Here is an 18,852-nt window from a genome sequence, read left to right on the forward strand (position 1 = left end):
CTGTAAATTCAGTTACTTTTTTATGATTTAAAACCCCTGGGTATTGTCCGTGATGATTTATTTGCCAGTCACTAAAGATTTATTTATGTTTAATGAAGTCACTTTCCGACTTTGCATATTTACTTGTGATGAGCACTGTTTGCATTAAGTTACGCTTTTTTATAAAAGAGGCTCCCGCTTAATACACTTTTCCTAGGAAATGGTGGAAATATTGAAGAACTTTTACTCTATTTAAAACATGTTTTACTCTATTTAAAACATTGCTGCTTGTATATAAACTACTAACAAACACAATTTAGCCTCATTAGCCCATTGTGTTGTTAAACCCAATACCAGCAACAACAATAGCCGCTTAATAATATGTAGTATACTTCATGGTGCAAAGAAGAGTGGGAGTTGATGACACACTCTGGTCTTAACCCCATTTTTAAAGAAACTAAAATTAAACGTTTCTATATATTTATATTTCGACCAAAGTTAAAAATAGCTACAAAATAAAGGAAAAACCATTTTTTGTTCTTATGGAAAATTTGACCAACTTCGTATTATAAATTGAGTGCTGTATCCTGTCTCTCTCATTGCAGAGGTTCGGTAAAGTGAGACAATGTATTGGATGAAATGTGATACCGTAGAACGAAAGGATTGACAAAATTAATAACAGAAATTATTTTCGTATGCAGCCAACAAAACGGAATTTTCACAGGGTGAAAGAGAAACAGAATTATAGTTAAATAGTTAAATGAACGTTCACTTAATGTGTGTTAAAGAGATTGGAATCAAGAGAAATGAGATCCCTACATCTTCCGCTTGGTGCAGACATACGAGATCCAGTTCTTCATCAATTCCTGGAATTTCTATGAAATACCAGGAACTGATGTGAAGATCAGGATTTTGTGGGAATACAAATGATCCATATATTTTTCACTTGAACCTGTCTGTTAATGACCTCTCACCATGTTGACTTAGTTATTTTATAACGCGCAATGCATTTGAGAGGAACTCTACGTTTAAAGAACTACAGAGGAAAAAAAATTCTTCTGGCAGTGGAAGACTTCTTCTAACTCTTTTTTCGAGTTCTTAAAAATAGCATGGAATGTAAATACATTTCATTTTCATTAATATCAGTGGTTTGCCGCAAGGCTATAAGTCATCCTCACTTTTGATAGACGTTTTCATCCTTGTGTGATGCCTCTTTGGATGACAGGCGTGTGTGGTGGAGAAGTGGCTCACATCTTGTCCTTTTCTAACAGTGCTGGTTGAGCTTTTGCACTTCTCCTTGGCTTTTTTTTTCATCTCAAGCTGTGCTTAACAGGAGAGTTTATTGCAATAAAGGTTCACTTTTTACCGTCTTCGTTCAATTCCTTCATTGTTCAAGGGTTAGAGAGTTTCCTCTTGCTGACGAAACTTAATACACCTTCCCTTGAATCTAATTTTTAAAGCATTTGTCTAATGACAAACACGAAGAGAAATGGTACAATGTTAGATTTTGATGAAGCTTCCGTAATGGCATCAATAGCTGTAGTTATTTTCACTGCTAGTGAAAATGAAAATATTCTAATCAACAGGAAGCGTTACACTTTTATATAAAGCTGATGTAATGGGTGTTGCATCAATCCTGATCCACCATCAGGAACGTTAATATAATTGGTATGGTCAGAAGTAGAAGTGGCTTTGTGGGATAATCAATTTTTTTTTATTTAAAAGCATTTTAAGAATATCATGCTAACGTCAAGACCTCTTCATGACGTGGGGAAACGTTCGCCAACTGATATTATTACTTATGAGAAGAGAACCTCGTCGAAGCCTTCCTTCATGGTTGAGTGGGCATGCATGTGGAAAAATCTGACTCGCTTTCGATAACTAGAATGAAGTAGAGTCCTTGTAAGGGGTAATTCGTGATCAGATGTTCTTACCCACCTCCCAGAATACTCTACTTTTGACAGTAAAAAAAGCCGAGTTAATCGCGTGCAACCTAATTAGTCTTTTCGATTTATATATACTGGAGAAAGCTAAGTAGATTTTGTCAGACTCAGATGTGGAGTTTTTTGTTCCCAAAACTCAGACATTTCATCCCGCAAACGTAAAACCGGCCTGTAATATAATCTACATGTAATTTAGATATGATATACTGATATAATGTTTGAAAGCTTGTTGCACAAGTTATCTTGATCTAAATACTTGAAATTAAAGCTTCGTCTATGCAAAGTTTAGAATCTATTTATTACTAATAGAGTCTAAAAACCATACGTTTCGCAGATGTTTTCTGCCCTGCTTCTTTAGTGATTGTAGTCTTGCTATTACACCTTCTCACAAACAGAAAGAAATAAAAGAATAAACTATCAGTTTGGTCTTTCGTTTCTGTGAAGTCTTTTATATTCCTAACATCACTTTCAGTAAGGTTACAATCACGAAAGAAGAGGAGGAGAAAACACCCACAAAATGTATAATTTTCAGAATATTATTAATAAATAGATTTCAAACTTTACACAGGTGAAATGCTTTCAAGTATACTGACTCGACTTCTTCTAACTTGATGGAGTTTTATGGTATTATTTGAAACAGAGATTAGAGATTACAAATAGAGATGGTATTATTTGATATAGAGAAATTTCAAGTAATACCTGTGCAACAAGTTGTATTGTGATAAGAATTAGTGGAAAAGATTATTTTGGCAGGAAGGGCTTATTCCTTGCAATAGTTTTAGTGGATTTTGAATAGTTCAAGTTTTCCCTTCTTCCTCTCCCCTTTTAGAGCGAGAGTAGTTCAGATTTTCTGTTAACAATTTGTTGAATTAGTTTTTGAATATAAAATAATTGCTTATTGATAAAGAAGATAAAGTTTGTATTGTCATTATTCTTTCTGTTTATTTCAGTAAAGGTCTTCTTTTATCCCTTTTACAGAGCCGACAGAACACAGAAAGCTTAGAAAGGTAAGATAATAGTTATTCACAATATTTTAAAAAAAGCAGTAATTTATAATATTTTACAATAATTATAGTTTTATGTTGATTTTGTATTGAAAAATTTTCACGTGAATTAACATCTGATAAGTTTTAAACATGGTATCTTTTGATTCAGTGACAGTGCTTCCATCTTCTCTATCTGATTGCTAGAGGTGGTAAAAACTCTGTTAGGAGATGTGGCTTGCTTCACCTGGGTGATGTCCCAGTCTATAACTATAGCAAGATAAGTGCATTTGACATGCTTTTCACTCTGTATATTTTATGTCAACAGTATTTCTTTGAGTCTATTTCCAGTGAGTTAAAAATGGCTTAATGAGTTGCTGAGAGAAATCACTTAGGTAAGCGAAATTGGATAACTTAGAATGCAGTGGTAGGAGGGTGTTTCCTTGTTGCATTCTGCCCGCTGATGAGGGTTTCTAGACTTAGGGCGTCGATCATTCCGATAACCATTTGAGTAAGACGATGTTGTTTGATGCTTTATGAAGTCCCCAGCGGGTGATAGGATTGGAACAGAGTACAGCCCTGAAAAAAATTAATGGATTCCCTATGATCCTGTTCACCCAACTGATTATCGAATGCGAGAACTTTACTATGGGGACAGAAGGACCAGGTTGAAAAGCATAAAACGGGAGTGGTTTAAGCATTGCTAGGTGTATCTAACGACTACTTTTATGTTAAGCAGTCCCACAGCTCGTGTTTTCGTATTGCGTACATCGCAGAATCGTCTTTGGTTTTCGTGGTGGCAATGGAACGCGAGTCTTTCATTATTTGTCAAGCCAATCGACGTGCGTAGTTGATCTGTTTCCTTATCTGTGATCATTTATGATAAGCTCTTGCTGGTTCTCTTTGAGAAAATGATTTCAGCTGATTTGGAGAGATTGAATTCCATACCTATTTGATGTAGATAGGCTTCTGAGTTGCCTGCTGATTTAACAGGTATCGTTGAGTAGTGTCGTTAAATGCTACATGGATTATTAGGTCTCAACATTTGCTGTAAAATCGATGTATCTTCGTTCAGGAGCAGCGCGCACCGTAAACCGGATGACTCCTTCTCTTCCATACTGTAATTCCATTATAATGTACGATTTTTCGATGATTGGTCTGCTTGTCTGTGCGTGTTAAGCGCACAAAGTAACCTTGAAATGATGGCATTAGTAAAAAAACCGTATAAGCCTCGCTCGAGACAGACAAACTCGGTCATTGTTTGGAAAAGCCCATAACAACGTTTACACGTGGACTTAATTTGCAAAATTTCTATTATTATTTCAAATTTAGCTATTTTATGTTTTATACTCCTGCCTAAAAGTTTTGAATCACAGCATATAACAACAGTTTTTGTTAATTTTTCGAAATTAGCTAAGACAATGGAAGGTTTAATATAAAAAAAGCACACTACAAAGTATTTTAAGATTCTTTATTAAGCATTAAAAATTTCACAGCAAAAATACTGAAATGATTAATACTGAAATGATTAATAACTAAACCGCTTTTTCGTCAAAATGTCCTCCACGAGATTTCATCACTACCTTACACAGACGTGGCATTGTGGTGATTAATTTTATAATAGTGTCTTGGCTAACATTATTCCAAGCGATCTGCAAGGTTCCCATAAATTTTGTGAAGATGGGTGGACTTCACGGACTTGAGGGTTTAGATGATCCCATAAAAACTATTCGATTGAAGTCAAGCGATTGGGGTGGCCACAGCATAATTTGCAAAACCCCCTCCCCCTGTTGTTTTGTTGCTAGAAAGTACCTGCACAGCTTAGAGCTGTGCTTAGGGCCATTGTCTTGTTGTAATATAAAATTCCTTCCACAAAGTCTGGAAAAACAGAGGCAACCCCAGATCAAGATGTAAACACCACCGTGCTTGACTGTAGGCACTAAACAATGTGGCACAATTTGTTCTTCAGTTGATCGTCTCATGTAAACTACATTTGGGTCCAAAAATTTTAAATTTGGATTCAATTTAAATTCGAATTTCAGGTGCAGTAAGTCATCGACTGCATTTAGAAATTAGTGATATGGTCTTATCTTGTGTTTCCGTTTTTACGCACGATTGTGGTTTGTACTTTAATCTGCCAGTCTCCTTGAATCGTCGAATGGTAGTTTGTACTCCTTTTAAATGAAACACTTAATTAACAACACTTCTCATGGAATAACTTTCTTTATACAGAGTTATAATAGCACTTCTTTTTAGACATTCAGTTCCCTATTGATTGTTTGGTGTAAGATAAATCTTACACCAAACACTCTTTCTGAATGACGGGTGCGAGGTGTACGAGGAACCGGAGGGTGTTGAATGCGGCAAGTGAGGAGTTTACCTTTCCTCGTGTGCGGGACACGAACCAAGGGGACACATAATGGGTCTCAGGTAGTGACAGAAGAGTGGATCTCATGAGGTTCACCTATTGGTAGCAGCTTGTCGAACAATAGAATAACTTGCCTCCCAACATGATGAAGCTGGAATTAGGCCTGACGTAGCCGAGTGGTCAGGGGCGCGAGTGCAGTAGCACACGCTCTTTGAGTGGACCGGGATTCAAGCCCGTGACTGCTAAATACGATCAACATTTGTATTGATTGATTTACTGTAAACTCTACTGACTTGGTGATCGTGCCGGAGTATAAACAGGAATTGGCTAGGGTCTTCGGCCACTCGTCTTCTGTTTTGGATATCGCAACATCGTCTCTTTCCATTTCAGCTGTTTTCGGTTTTACTTCTTTTTGTAGTTTTTGTACCTAAAAGTAGTTGATCCCTCACGTCCTGCTCGCTTCTTTATTAGACCGGGGTTCGAGCCCGTGACCACCGATTACAGAGGATACGGAAAGGTCAGGGAATGACCACCGCATATCCCCGTAACAATATGGCCTTAGTTGCTCCTAAAAAATGCTCCTAAAAATTAAATAACAAACAAACAAACACATCCTGCTTGATTTTTCCAAGAACTGTTAGGTACTGCGTGACGATGGTCAGTCTCTGGCCGGCTGTATGGTGACCTGAACAGTCGGGGATCGTTCCGACCACTTGGTGCATAGTTTGGTTCTGTACATTGTCATTATTCATCATGCATACTATGAAGTAAAAAAGATGGAGACCGATAATTTAGTATTAGTATTACTAATACTAAATTATCGGTCTCCATCTTTTTTACTTCATAGTTATCATGATGAACGTATTAATTTCGATACTCCACTTCATGAATTAGCTTATTTTCTCAACCTCTGTGGTCACTAGCGCAGTTGCGCTGGAAGCACTTCCAGTTTGTTTCCTTGTTGCCGACTTTTCAAGCTTAGTCCTCTAGCCTGAAGGTGAGTGGATTATTCTGCACCACACTCGATGCACTATGTTCATTGCGTTTATTCCAATGTTCATATGGCTTGCTTTCGATGTTGCTGGTTATTAGGATCGACTCCAGATGGCGCCACTTTCACCCTGAGCCACTAGTGAGAGTAGGTCTGATGATGCGACTTTCGCGATTATGTTTCTCGTCGGGTCGGGACTCGAACTCGGGTACGGCAGCTTGTGGGTTGATGTCGTGACTGCTGGGCTATCGTAATCCTTATTATTATTATTATTATTATTATTATTATTATTGCTGCTGCTGCTGCTGTTCTTTATGTATTTCTTCCTGGCATCATTTGTCCTTACTGATTACTAATATAAAACAGTGAAATGAATAATTTAAATAGGAATAAAAATAAATCTAAAGAATGAATATTGTCGGCTACTCTATGCTACGATGTACCCCCCCTTTAGGACTCATTTCAATTATTTATTAATTAACTCCTTCGTCATATGCATGTTCAGTATCCCTAGTCAGTTGACTAGAGGACACCGAGCATGGGGATTTGAAAGGGGATTTACTTAGCCAACTGACTAGCCAATAGATTCATGAACAAAGCAGATTTTAATTTATAAATAGTTTAAAATTATTATTTTAAACTATTATTATTGTTTAATTATTATTGCTTCCAGAAAGCAGAATAAATTAGTTACTGATTTATATAAAACAGTCCTGTTTTATTAATAAATTGAGATTTAAAAATGAAAGCAAAATTTCTTCTGGCGATTGTTTTGATAACGATTAAGGAAACGCTAAACTTAGTATAATCCTAAACCAAGAACTGCTGCAGTTGCGACTGTTCTTGGGAGTTCATTCCGTCAGTTCTTTTTCAGCTAAGATGTGGATTGCGGTATTAACATAAAAGTTTCCGTACTTTTCTTTATTACTTTTTTACTTACAATTTTTTTTATATAGTCTTGATTTTTAACTTTTCCGATCCGCTTTATAAGGTGGTATCCCAGTTTGGGTTATAGAAAATCTGGTCTCTTTACGTAGAAAAATGCGAATACAGCATTCAGAGGATAGTGCACTTAATATAGTGCTCGCATTGCCAAGTAACGTATGGTCTTAAATCCGACTGAAAATCTGTAATCATGTGTGTAGGTTATTGCCGGTCGATGGGAAACAGCAATAAAAGGAAGTATATTGTGGTCTCAGCATATTGTATTTGTAAATTTGCTCGGTCGATTTGCCTGTTTGCTATGAAAATCCCGAGATTCCGTGAGGAAAAAAAAAAAAAAAACATGCTGCCTTCGCCTGAGAACTAGCCCAACCACATTGTGGAAAATGCCCATAAAAATTCTCGCATTATTGACAAGATTCGAACTATTCCAGCCAGTGTGCGGTGATTATGTTTAATAGATGCTGTGCTAAGAAAGGCTGACGGTTAGTTGCATGAGCGTCATGGTGCTTAAATAATGAAAATATATTAAAGGGAGGACAGAAGCACTTTTAACTTATATTAGGTAAGGGTAAACTGCAGCCATCATCAATCCACTGCAGGATGGAAACCTCCTCAGCAGTTCATGTTAAGGGAGATGGACCATAATATGCCACGCCGGTCCAGTGCGGGTTGGCAGATTGACCGTATTTAGCAATCAGGGGCTTGAACCCCGATATACTGAAAGAGCGTGTGCTGCTGCACTCCCGCTCGTAACCATTCGGCTGCGGAAGCCTGCTGCTATTAGACCAGTTTATTTCCAGTTGAAAATTATGTACATAGGTAAATAAGACGTTTCGTGGTGTGTTCCTACCACTTCATCAGTGGTTTTGTTGTTGCCACTTCACAGCATAGATCAGAATGGCCAGAGGTTTGACATATATGGTCTCAATTTAAGTCAGATGTGACAAACCCATATATGTCAAAGCATTTAGACATTCTGATATGTGCAACAACAAAGCCACTGATGAAGTGATAAAACATACACTGGCGTGCAAAACGTAAGGACCAGTCAGGTTTTCACCTGTATCTTCTCATAGGAGTACCTGGATATGGGAAAAGCATACCAAAGAAACCTCGTGAGGTACCGAAATGATGAAGGAAACAACACCGACACAACAACGGAAACAAAACGGTACAGAGGGACTTTATTCAAAAATGGCAACATAGCACTGGCTGCCATGATACAGATGCATCACTGCCAAAGATGGAACAAAGGGAAGAGCTGGTCCTCAGTAGAAGATATGGCCACCCCTAATGTCGATGCACGCTTTGCACCGCCTGTCTATACTTAATATTGTTGATAAGCTCTTGGGGGAAACATCGTCCATTCCTCTGTCAGCGCCATCTTCATCTGGTGAACATTTTCTGGTGGGTGTGGACGGCACGGCCACATACATATGGGACGATCTGGTTTGGCGCCTAGCGGCACGCTAGGCGTCGCCCCAGATCGTCCCATATGTGTTCAATGGGATTTAGATCGACGGAAACGGGCAGGCCAATCCATACGAACAATGTTTTCACTTTCCAAACGCATATCAATAGCTGCAGTGCGATGGGGTTTGGCGTTATCATCCATAAACACGAACTCGGGGCCAATGGCACCTCGGAATAGACGCACATGAGGAAGGATTACCTCAGTACAGTAGCGTGCACTGGTTACAGTACCGCCTTCCAGTATCTGGAGTTGTGTGCGTCCATCCAAGATAACGCCTCCCTAGACGAGAACACCTTGACCGCCATATCGATCCCTTTCAGTGATGTTTGCGGGGTGATACTGTGCCAAACTCTGGCCAGATTAGCTGACGTCCAGAATCGTTGCTGAGGCTGAATCTACTCTCATCAGTAAAGAGTACCTTAAGTAAAGATTTTGTGGTTGTAACCTTTAGAAATTGAGTTGGTCCTTAAGTTTTGCAGACCAGTGTACTACGCAACGTCTGATTTCCATTTGCATATAATTTCCAACTGGAAACAAAATGGCGTAACATACATTAAAAATGCTTAATTTATGTTTTTTAAAAGACATAAGTTAAAAAAGAATCACTTAAGAGATTTCTGATTGTTCACATTTATTTTTAATAAACGTATTTTTATTCCATCTTGTTTATATTACATATATTTCTTATACGTTCGTGTGTGTGTGTGTATATATATATAATTATACATATATTTGAATAACGTTTGAAATGGTTGGAAACATCAGAGGCAGCAAAAAGCATATTCCTCGATCGACTCGCCTATGCGGCGATTTTTCTAGTGATTGAAATGCAGCGATTCCCTGATCATTATTGGCCTTGTGGTGCTCTGTTGAGATGGGGCGTGATGGTCAGTCTATTTTTGGTTTATTTTTGTTTTATTTTTTTGTAGTGGTTTACATCTGTGTTGGTGATATTTCACATAAATTTGGACCTGGTGCCCGTCAGAGGGGGCGCCGTTAAATTTCTAATTAATTGGCATTAGAAAGTTAATGGATTATTATTTTATTATTTTTACATTTAGATGTTTTAAATTATCTTAGAGAGTTTCTGCTGCAATATTTTTACTCTTGTTACCCCTCTCTTCCCTCCTTGTTGATTTGATCGTTATATTTAATTTTGACTGTTTTCGCTCTTCTGTCTTGCCATGCTGCTGGTATTATTTATTTATTTAATTCTTATTCTAATTTATTTTTATTGTTATATATATATATATATATATATATATAAAATAGTGTCCAAAATTAAGTCCACTAGTGCGCAAATAATATATATATACATGTATATATATATTTTTTTTTTTTTTTTTTTTTAATTTTCAAGTAGTAGAATAATCGATATATTTGGACAAATTTATATTTATTTTATTTTATTTTTTAAGTTAAATTGGTTTAATACACCACCTTTGCTTTCATTTATGATAATTATTTTAAGGAAAATGCAGACAGTAAAAATATAGCAAAAAGATTTCTCATATATTTATTGCTTGGAAGTCTGTAAGACTAGTTAACAATAATCAGGCGTTGTCTTATTAATCTTGAAAAATCGAAAAAATGAGGCAATGACAATTTTGTATAACTAACTCTTGTGGGGTAACACGATGGTTGCATTTCCATAATTAAGATTTTTCTGTGAAGCATTGCTTGAAATCTCACTTGAATATTTAAGCAGGAAACAAAGAAAACAATGGCATTTTGGAGACAAGCAATTATAAGTATCAGAAGCAACAAAAATAAATGTTTGATAAACTGATCGTTTATGGTGCTGTTGGAAGCTCTGAAGCGTCCTATTAGTAGACCAGGTCAGTAGACAATGTGTCTGGAAGGTACAGAGGTGAATGTGTCTGGAAGGTGCAAATATGTCATACCAGACGACAGGTAGATGAGATCCTCTGTCTACAGGTATATTGATATCACTACCTACTGAGTTATGGTTCTAAAGAAGAAAGCACCACAAGCGTAAAGGTTAATCTTTCATTGTCCAGAATTACCAAAGTGAGTTTAAAAGAATTGTGGACGGTTTGAAAGTCGGTGGTAGGTGACTCTTATGCGACTAATAGTTTGATGTAAACATGCACATTAAGTGAAATACAATCCATTATGGATCCGATTTCTAAGGGTTGACACTTGGTAATATTCATAATTCATTAGGTGATGCAGAAATTATTGCTGATCATTCATCGCAAAAGGGGAGAAATTAGCACCATTCGAAAAATGCATTATTTGATTATTTGTAATTATAACAAAGGCAAAGCATAAGTAGTAGGAGAAATTGTAAAGAATTAAGTTCCACCCCACCCACAGATCTCTTAATTTACAAATATGAAATGGTATATATATATATATATATATATATATATATATATATATACTGATTATTAAAATAAAATTAGCTTTTTATTTCTTGATTTAATGATGTTTGTTTGTTTGGGGATTTATTAGGCGCATCGGCAACTATGGCCATAGTGCGCGTTTGATTTAATGAAGCTTAATGATGCTGGCCCCAAAATCGAGTTTATCACTGAGGCCGTACATGAGTTTTCTACGCCACTGATAGTAGACCTAATGGGTAACAACCACAGCAATACTCGTATTATTATTATTTTATTAATTACTCTAATTAGAATATATAAAACACAGAGTATTTCGACATGTTTTCAAAATTTTACCTTGTATATTAATACTAGGTTCCATTTATTAATTTACATAGTCTATATACCTTCCGGTTAACTTTGCGGTAGCACTTGGATATAATCACTTACCTCCCCACACCGCGTGGAAGAGGTCTGAGTTAGAATTTCGTCAATAACACGAGGGATTTTTATTGTCTTTTTTCAGTAATGGCTGACTATACTTTCATTCATGTATAGAGAAGTCATATTTTTACGGAAAAAAAAAAAGTAAAATGAACTACAAATTTCTGTTGGTTCAATTTTAATGAAATTTGGGAGGCTATGAAAATCTATATAAAATTTCTTTGGAACTTTACATAAAATTTCATGAAAATCTGTCCACTATGAGTCGTTATTATGCAGACATACACAGTGAAGGCGATAGGCGCTTTATTCATTTGCGAAAGCGTTTGAAAATCTCTGGCGTTTTGAATGGCAAATAATAATAAAATAATGAATAAACAGACACGTTTATACCAAAATGTTTATTAATACTAAGTACGTATTTGCTTATTCTAAACAGGCACATACCTAGTATTATTATCTGAAGTGAAGCATGTGAAGATTAGCGTTGAAATAGAACTCAGTCATGAAGAATTTATATTAATTGTCTTCATTCACCGTGGTAACGATTGCCGTTCTTCCAATATGGTGTGGTAAAGGCTAGATTCGAATCTCGTCGAGACGGGAGGAATTTTTGTAGGTTTTTTTTTTTTTTAATCCTCTTTCGACCATGGCCGACTTAGTTGCCCTCGACCGAGGATTGCGTGTTTTTAGATCTCGGAAACTCTTGTTCTCATCCTGGTGATAGACAAACCAAACCAGGATCACACGCAGTCAGAGACACAACACACTGATCAATAAGGAGGTAGTGGAGCGCTGATGACTTAGCTGCCTTGTCGCTTGAAAACGTAGCACAACCAATTGCTTCATATTAATTTTTTTCACTTGTTTTTTTCTTTACCTAAATATAATTATGGAAACCACTTCTGTGGAGCAAATTTTAGTAGATGTATTAGAATTTTCACACTTGAAAAGAATTGTACATTCAATGTGAATCATGGTCTGCTTGTATGTACTGCTAATAATAATTATTTCTTACATTGGTTTTTCTTTTCTTTTGACTCTTCATGAGTGTTTCATATCAGATATTTTTCTTCAGAAAGCATGAACAACCCCTCGGATAACTGAAATTTAGATTATCTTTACTTTGTGGTATTCTTATTGCCTAGGTGCTTTCTGGTTCATCGATGTTCAGAGCGTACATTATTCTGAATTGCCACTGGAAACTTGATCTCAAAGAAATAAATAAAATAGCGCAATATAACCGAAGCAGCTTTTGCGCCATAAAACAACAACAGAAATAAAATAAAACAATATCAAACAAATTTATCTTAAAAATGAAATCTGCGGACTATAAATAGCTTAACCTTTTATTATTTAGTATTTTAGAATTTCTGATCCATTCACGTATTACTGGAAAACAACAGAAGCTTTTTGGAGCTAATGTTGCATTGAATCTGGCGACTGATTTGGTAATAATTGATGAGTAGTTTACTCTTACATCGAATCTGGGCATTGACTGGGTTTACTCTTCCTCTTACATTGCTAAAGTGAGGAACAGAAACTCCAAATTTAGTTACTTGGACTGTTATTTAGCGAAACGCTTTCACTAAATAAATGTCTGATTGACTGCAAATCTATCTCAGAAATGCAATCACTCGTATCATAGCTTCTACCGTGGACGCTCATAGTGAATTAAATGTTTAGAAATGGTACTAAAATACAGCAAATATGCATTTGATATTTGTCCCAGGTCTCGTGTAAGCGGTAACAAAAATACAGAAACAAATGTTTCGGATTTTCGTTGTATTGGAGTCCCAGCCCCCAATGAACTTTGTGAAAATAAGAAAGTCTCCTGCATAAATACATAACCAATAGGACTAGATAAAAGTTTAAAAGCAAGGTGTAAACATTTTTCAAGACACCGGCGAGACAAATCTTTGTCTCGCTGGATTCCTGAGAAAATGGAAAGAGGTCATTCTGGTTTCAGACTGGCCTTTCTTCTCTTCTCTAGCATGTTTTTCTTATGTTTTTATTCCTGGTTGTTGTTGGTGCCCAATGTCTAGAAAGGATCTAAGTTTCGTTGACCCTTTGTCTCGAAATACTTGGACGGTCACTTCAGAAAATATTTTTGTTATGTTTCAAATAATTTAGTCTTTCTGTTTATGAATTATTCACCCAATATTCGTTTTGTCTGTTATTTTTCTTAAGAACAAAAAATATTCAGTCCTGTGAAAACTTACCCAGTTACCGCTGAATGAATTGTATAAATAACTATCTTTTCAAATGAAACGGATTCGTCATTGGTTTGATACTAAATAATCTTTAATTTTACTTATAAACTTATTCCATCAGATCTTCTGTTTTAATGTACTGTACTTTTAATTTAATTTAATTAAGTCCAGTTGGTGTTATTAACTTCAAAGGGGAAACATTTCACTTTGCGATCCAGCTTAACAAAATGAACCTTACCTACTAATGTGAAAATTTTAAATTGCTTTACACAGGTTTTCTAAATCCATACCACTTTCTGTAAACTAGCATGTCTGTAGTTTTAGTTAAATGGTGGTGAGAAGCATACTTTCTTATTTTGCATTTATGCTTTCCCCCATTTCAGTTTACCTTTTGTCTCCATTGTTTTGTAGTGTTTAGTTAAAAGTATTTTGAAATAATAATAAAAAAAAACTTTTCCCCGCCAGTTATGTGCTTTATCTGAATGTTGACTGATTCAATATATTTGGCATATTTATTTTTGTAGTTGATATTTTATGCAGATAAGTGTAACCAAAATATCTGCATGTTAATTTATTACCCACATTTCCCTGAACTAATCTGTGTGGGCTTTCTTTCAGGTTGCATAATACGACCCTTTAGCATGCAGTTAATATTTGGTTAACTGCGTAACTGCTTTAATTCCAAGCTTCACCTTTATAAGTTAAGCAGGCTAATGCTTGTTTTAGGGGAAAAATATATAAACGGCTCTATTTATTCGTTGATACGTCTTCCAGGGTCGCAGAGAAGTTCGTCTTTATTTTGAAACCAGCTGCTATATTAGCGTCACAAATCAAAAAAAAAAAAAAAAAAAAAAATCCCCGTCAGTTCGCTATTAGGCCATTGCAGGGAACACAGTGTTTATACTCGTTGCCCTCTCACATGGAAAAAAACCCAGGTTCAATCCATCAGTGACGACCGAAACACTGTACTTTTGTAGATGGACTCATCGTCATCTGTGTGGACGTATTGTGGTAGGTGAGGCGTGGGAGTTTCTTTGTCCTTTCAGGGCATTTCTACCCACACTGGGTAGAAATGTCCTGAGTTCGATTCCCGTAAATGATGCGAGGAATTTTTATGGGCCTTTTTCACAATGTGGCTGAGTTAGTCGGTCTCAGGCGAGAGTAGCATGGTTTTTTCTCGCGGAAACTAGAATTTGCTGTTTACTTGACATGTATAATATCTTATGTAGGACGGCACCTGAACGTCAATTCATTTTCCGGTAAATAGCAAATCGACCACAGAACATACGCAGTTTACCAACATGGTGCAATACGATCTCAGTCGCTGATACGCCTAAAACCTTACAACGATCAATCGACGCCCGAAAATTTAATGAACTTTTTTTTCACACCGTGGCCGAGTTAGTCGTTTCTGGCATGAGTTGCATCGTTTTATCTTCAGGAACCTCAGATTTTTCCCCAAATAACGCAAACCGACCACGGGATGCAATTTACATATTTATAATAACTATGCTTCGTTAATTTGGCGTTTAGCATACCCGCCCACATACATACAAGGCTTTTATTAGCATTAATTTTAATGGTTAGTTCGAATTATTTAAGATTAATGCTTAAAATGTTATAGGCATAATATCCGTGTTTTATTTTTCCACCAGCCGAGACTGGTGATTGCATGTCGCTATGCTTCAGACATGACAATTTTAATTTATGCTTATTCCTTGTTTTCGGTGTTAAAAAGCATTGTAATGTGTAGCTTCCCTCTTTTTTTTTTTTAGTTTCGCTAGCGTGTACATGTTTCTCAATCTTGAAACCATCTATCATTGCTTCAGTTAAGGAAGATCTCCAATTTATTCGTCCGCATTTATCTTCCTCCCTCCCCCTCTTAACCAAAAACTTACTAACGGAATTAAACCGTAACTTACACAATCTAACGTCGACCTTTAAATCAGCTGATGCTGTTATCATTCTTGGAAATTTTAATCTCCCTAAAATAAATCTTTCTACCACAACATGGAGCGCCTCCGTAGCCAGGTGGGCAAGAGCAGCAGTGCGTAGCGCACGCTTCTTGATTAGACCGGGGTTGGAGCCCGTGATCCCACCAAATACGGAGGATGTGGAAAGGTCAGGGAATGACCACCGCATATCCCCGGAGCAATATGACCTTAGTTGCTAATGCTCCTTAAAAAAAAAAAAAAACCCACAACATGGACGCAAACGCAAAACTTCTTTCAGAAATAATGGAAAGCTATGCATTAAACTAGCAGGTTAAAAACCTACCCGAGGGGGACCACCTGTTTGAGTTAATGTACTCTAATATTAATACTGAGGTAGAGATGTCAACGGGTGTCATACCCTCAGATCATAAAGGACTAGTATTTAGTTTGACTTTAGCTAAAGGTCTTACTAACTTAAATCACTACATGGAAAATTACTACAGGGCAAGTGTAAAGTGTATTCGTGTCTAACGGCACCAGGGGTTTCCCCCATCTCCGCGTTGCTTTCATTGTGGGTGTAACAGTTCACTGCAAAGGCCAGAGATTTAAAAGTGTATGGATATTGTATGAGTGTAGTGTTGTGTATCGTTGTTCTTCTGGCCATTTAGCCGCTAGACCCCTGCTGGGGCCCAACGTTGCCCACACTTGGCCTCGTGGAGGCAGACCAGGTACACAGTAGTTTGAAATTTTTACTCTGGCAGGCCCTGCGACCTAGTGTCCTGGGATTTCAGTGGCTAGGGCCTTACAAAAAATAAAATAAATAAATAAAATAATAAAAAATAAATAAAAAATAAAAAATAAAAAAAAATCATCGTAGGGATAAATACTAGGTTTTGTGAGGCTTAGAAGTTTGCATAGTTAGTTCAATTTTGACATCGTTAGAGTTTTACAGTGTGGGACATGTGCTGGCGTATAGATAGAGTGCGGGAGACTGGAAGCTGGGGGGGTGAAAGGCAGAAGTATGGGGACGGTAGAGAAGGCGTCCCCATATTGTCAGTGAGGCAGGCCCATGCCTCACCAGGAGAAGAACGGGAAGGCGGAAGGGGAGGGAAGAGACAGCAGAAATTGTCTGCTCCCACCCTTCGCCAGGGGGAGAGGAAAGATAGGACCACACAAGGGAGTGCGGTCAGGAAGGCCAATTTGGCCATACAGCAACGCTGCTTCACTCTTTTGCCACCATGTTGTTCCTATCCGGGTCACCTAATTTGGGAGTCACTCATGGGACCAGATTCCTGCCCAGTGTGGTCAAGGCCCTATAGACTTTTGTTGCACTTGAGGTGCCGTCTCTTCCATTTGTAGATGCAGTCATCTTCATCTGTGTGGACGTATTGTGGTAGGTGAGTCCTGGGAGTTTCTTTGTCCTCATGCTGGTGCCCCACCCATCTGGTTGTCACTTTAGAGTGGGTGGGGGTCAGAACTCTGATATTGCTCAGTGAAAGACAAAGTTCAGTGAGGGTCAGTCATGGGACATTTTTCTTTACAGTTCATTAGTGTTTTGTCAACGGGGTGAGTGCACTTTAATCTTTAGTCTTTGGGTTTGTAGTTCTGATTTGTGGTTCCTTGCATCATCAGGTAGCAGCTTATGTCAGCTTCATGATTCTATCCCCTTTACTTGACTGTGTCCGTCCGTGAGCTGGTAGCACGTTCTGCGTGTTGTTTTATGGCACCGCTCGCTGTGTTCTTCTTGCAAATAGTTTTTGTGCATATTTTCTGAAGTCTTTGTATTCATTCTCGGATTCAAGGATTTGGTATTCCCGGTTTTTAGGCAAGTACATAATTTGCGTAATAAGTATACATCTTAGGTCTTCGTATAATGTGCATTCATACATCAAGTGTTTCCATGATTCTTCTTCGCCGCAGGTGCATGCTCCATCTTCAATTATCCCAAACGCTGTAAGTTTGGCCTTTATCGATCCGTGCCCCATCAGCAAGAAGGTTGCATTTAGCCCTGGGGAAAACCAGGGGGGCGAATTGGGATACATTTTGTCTACGTGCGGTATGAATTTTTTTGTTACTTCTTCCTTTGTAGATGCGGCCCAATGGTTCTGCCACACGTGCAGTAAATGCGTCAACAGTCGCTTCTTTTCTGTATTGCAAGTATTTGCCGGGTCTGTGGTATACCCTATCAGGTTTGTTGTTTCCCCTTTGGAAAGATGGTATAACATACCGCAACACACGACCTCCAGGTCCAGCGGTAGGGTCCCAGCCAGGACTTGCAAGGCGTGCGTGCTCACTGTTCTGCAGGCTCTTGTTATGGTAAGGAGTATGGTTCGCTGTATAGTGTCGAGAAGTTTTCTATTAACCACGGTAATCACCTTCCTGTACCAGATGGGTGCTCCGTAGGTGATCAAAGGGATGAAAACAGCCTTGTAGTACGGAGACAGGGTTCGTCTTTTTATCCCCCAGTCTCGCCTTGACACCCTGGCAATCATGGCTGCGTATTTCCTTATTTTTTCTTTTAAGTATAGGGGGTGCGGTTTAAAGGACAGGTTGTTCTCTATGATAAGTCCGAGATATTTCACTTGCTTCATCAGTTTTATCGTGTTCCCTTGGAGCTTAATTTGGGGTGGTCTTCTGATATCAAGAGTGCCCTTCAGTAGGATTGAGCAAATCTTCGTCGTTGATACCTTTAGGCAGTGAATCGGCGTCCATTCCTGCAGGATCACCAGCGCGTGGTTGGCCAGGGGCTCCAGTCCTGCCCTTGAGTCCGCCGCCACAGTCAGGACTAGGTCATCAGCAAAGGCCTGGGATCCAACCTCCCCCAGGTCCATTGCTAGAAATTCATCAAAGACAATGTTCCACAGGAGCGGCCCCAGGACCGATCCCTGTGGGCAGCCCCTGTGGATGCTCTTGGTCACTTTCTGGAATGGTGTGACTACCTCTATCCTCCTATCCTTCAGGTAGATCATTATACTCTGATAGAGGTTAATGCTGGTCTCTGCCACCCGGAGTCTGGCAAAGACGTTCGGCCACCAAAGTGAGTCGAACGCCCCGGCGAAGTCGACCAGGATGGCGAGGAAGTATTTCTTGGTACATTGTTGTGCCTCAGTCTGAAGTTTCTGGATGGCTTCAATTGTTGACAGACCAGACCTGAACCCGAACTGATTAGGTTTGTGAGGTTTGCTGCAGTGTAGTGGGCTAGTATTCTGCTGTGAAGTAATCTTTCGTAC

Source organism: Mastigoproctus giganteus, chromosome 10, assembly GCF_048544385.1.
Source record: "Mastigoproctus giganteus isolate SK-2022 chromosome 10, ASM4854438v1, whole genome shotgun sequence".
Lineage (NCBI taxonomy): Eukaryota > Metazoa > Arthropoda > Arachnida > Uropygi > Thelyphonidae > Mastigoproctus > Mastigoproctus giganteus.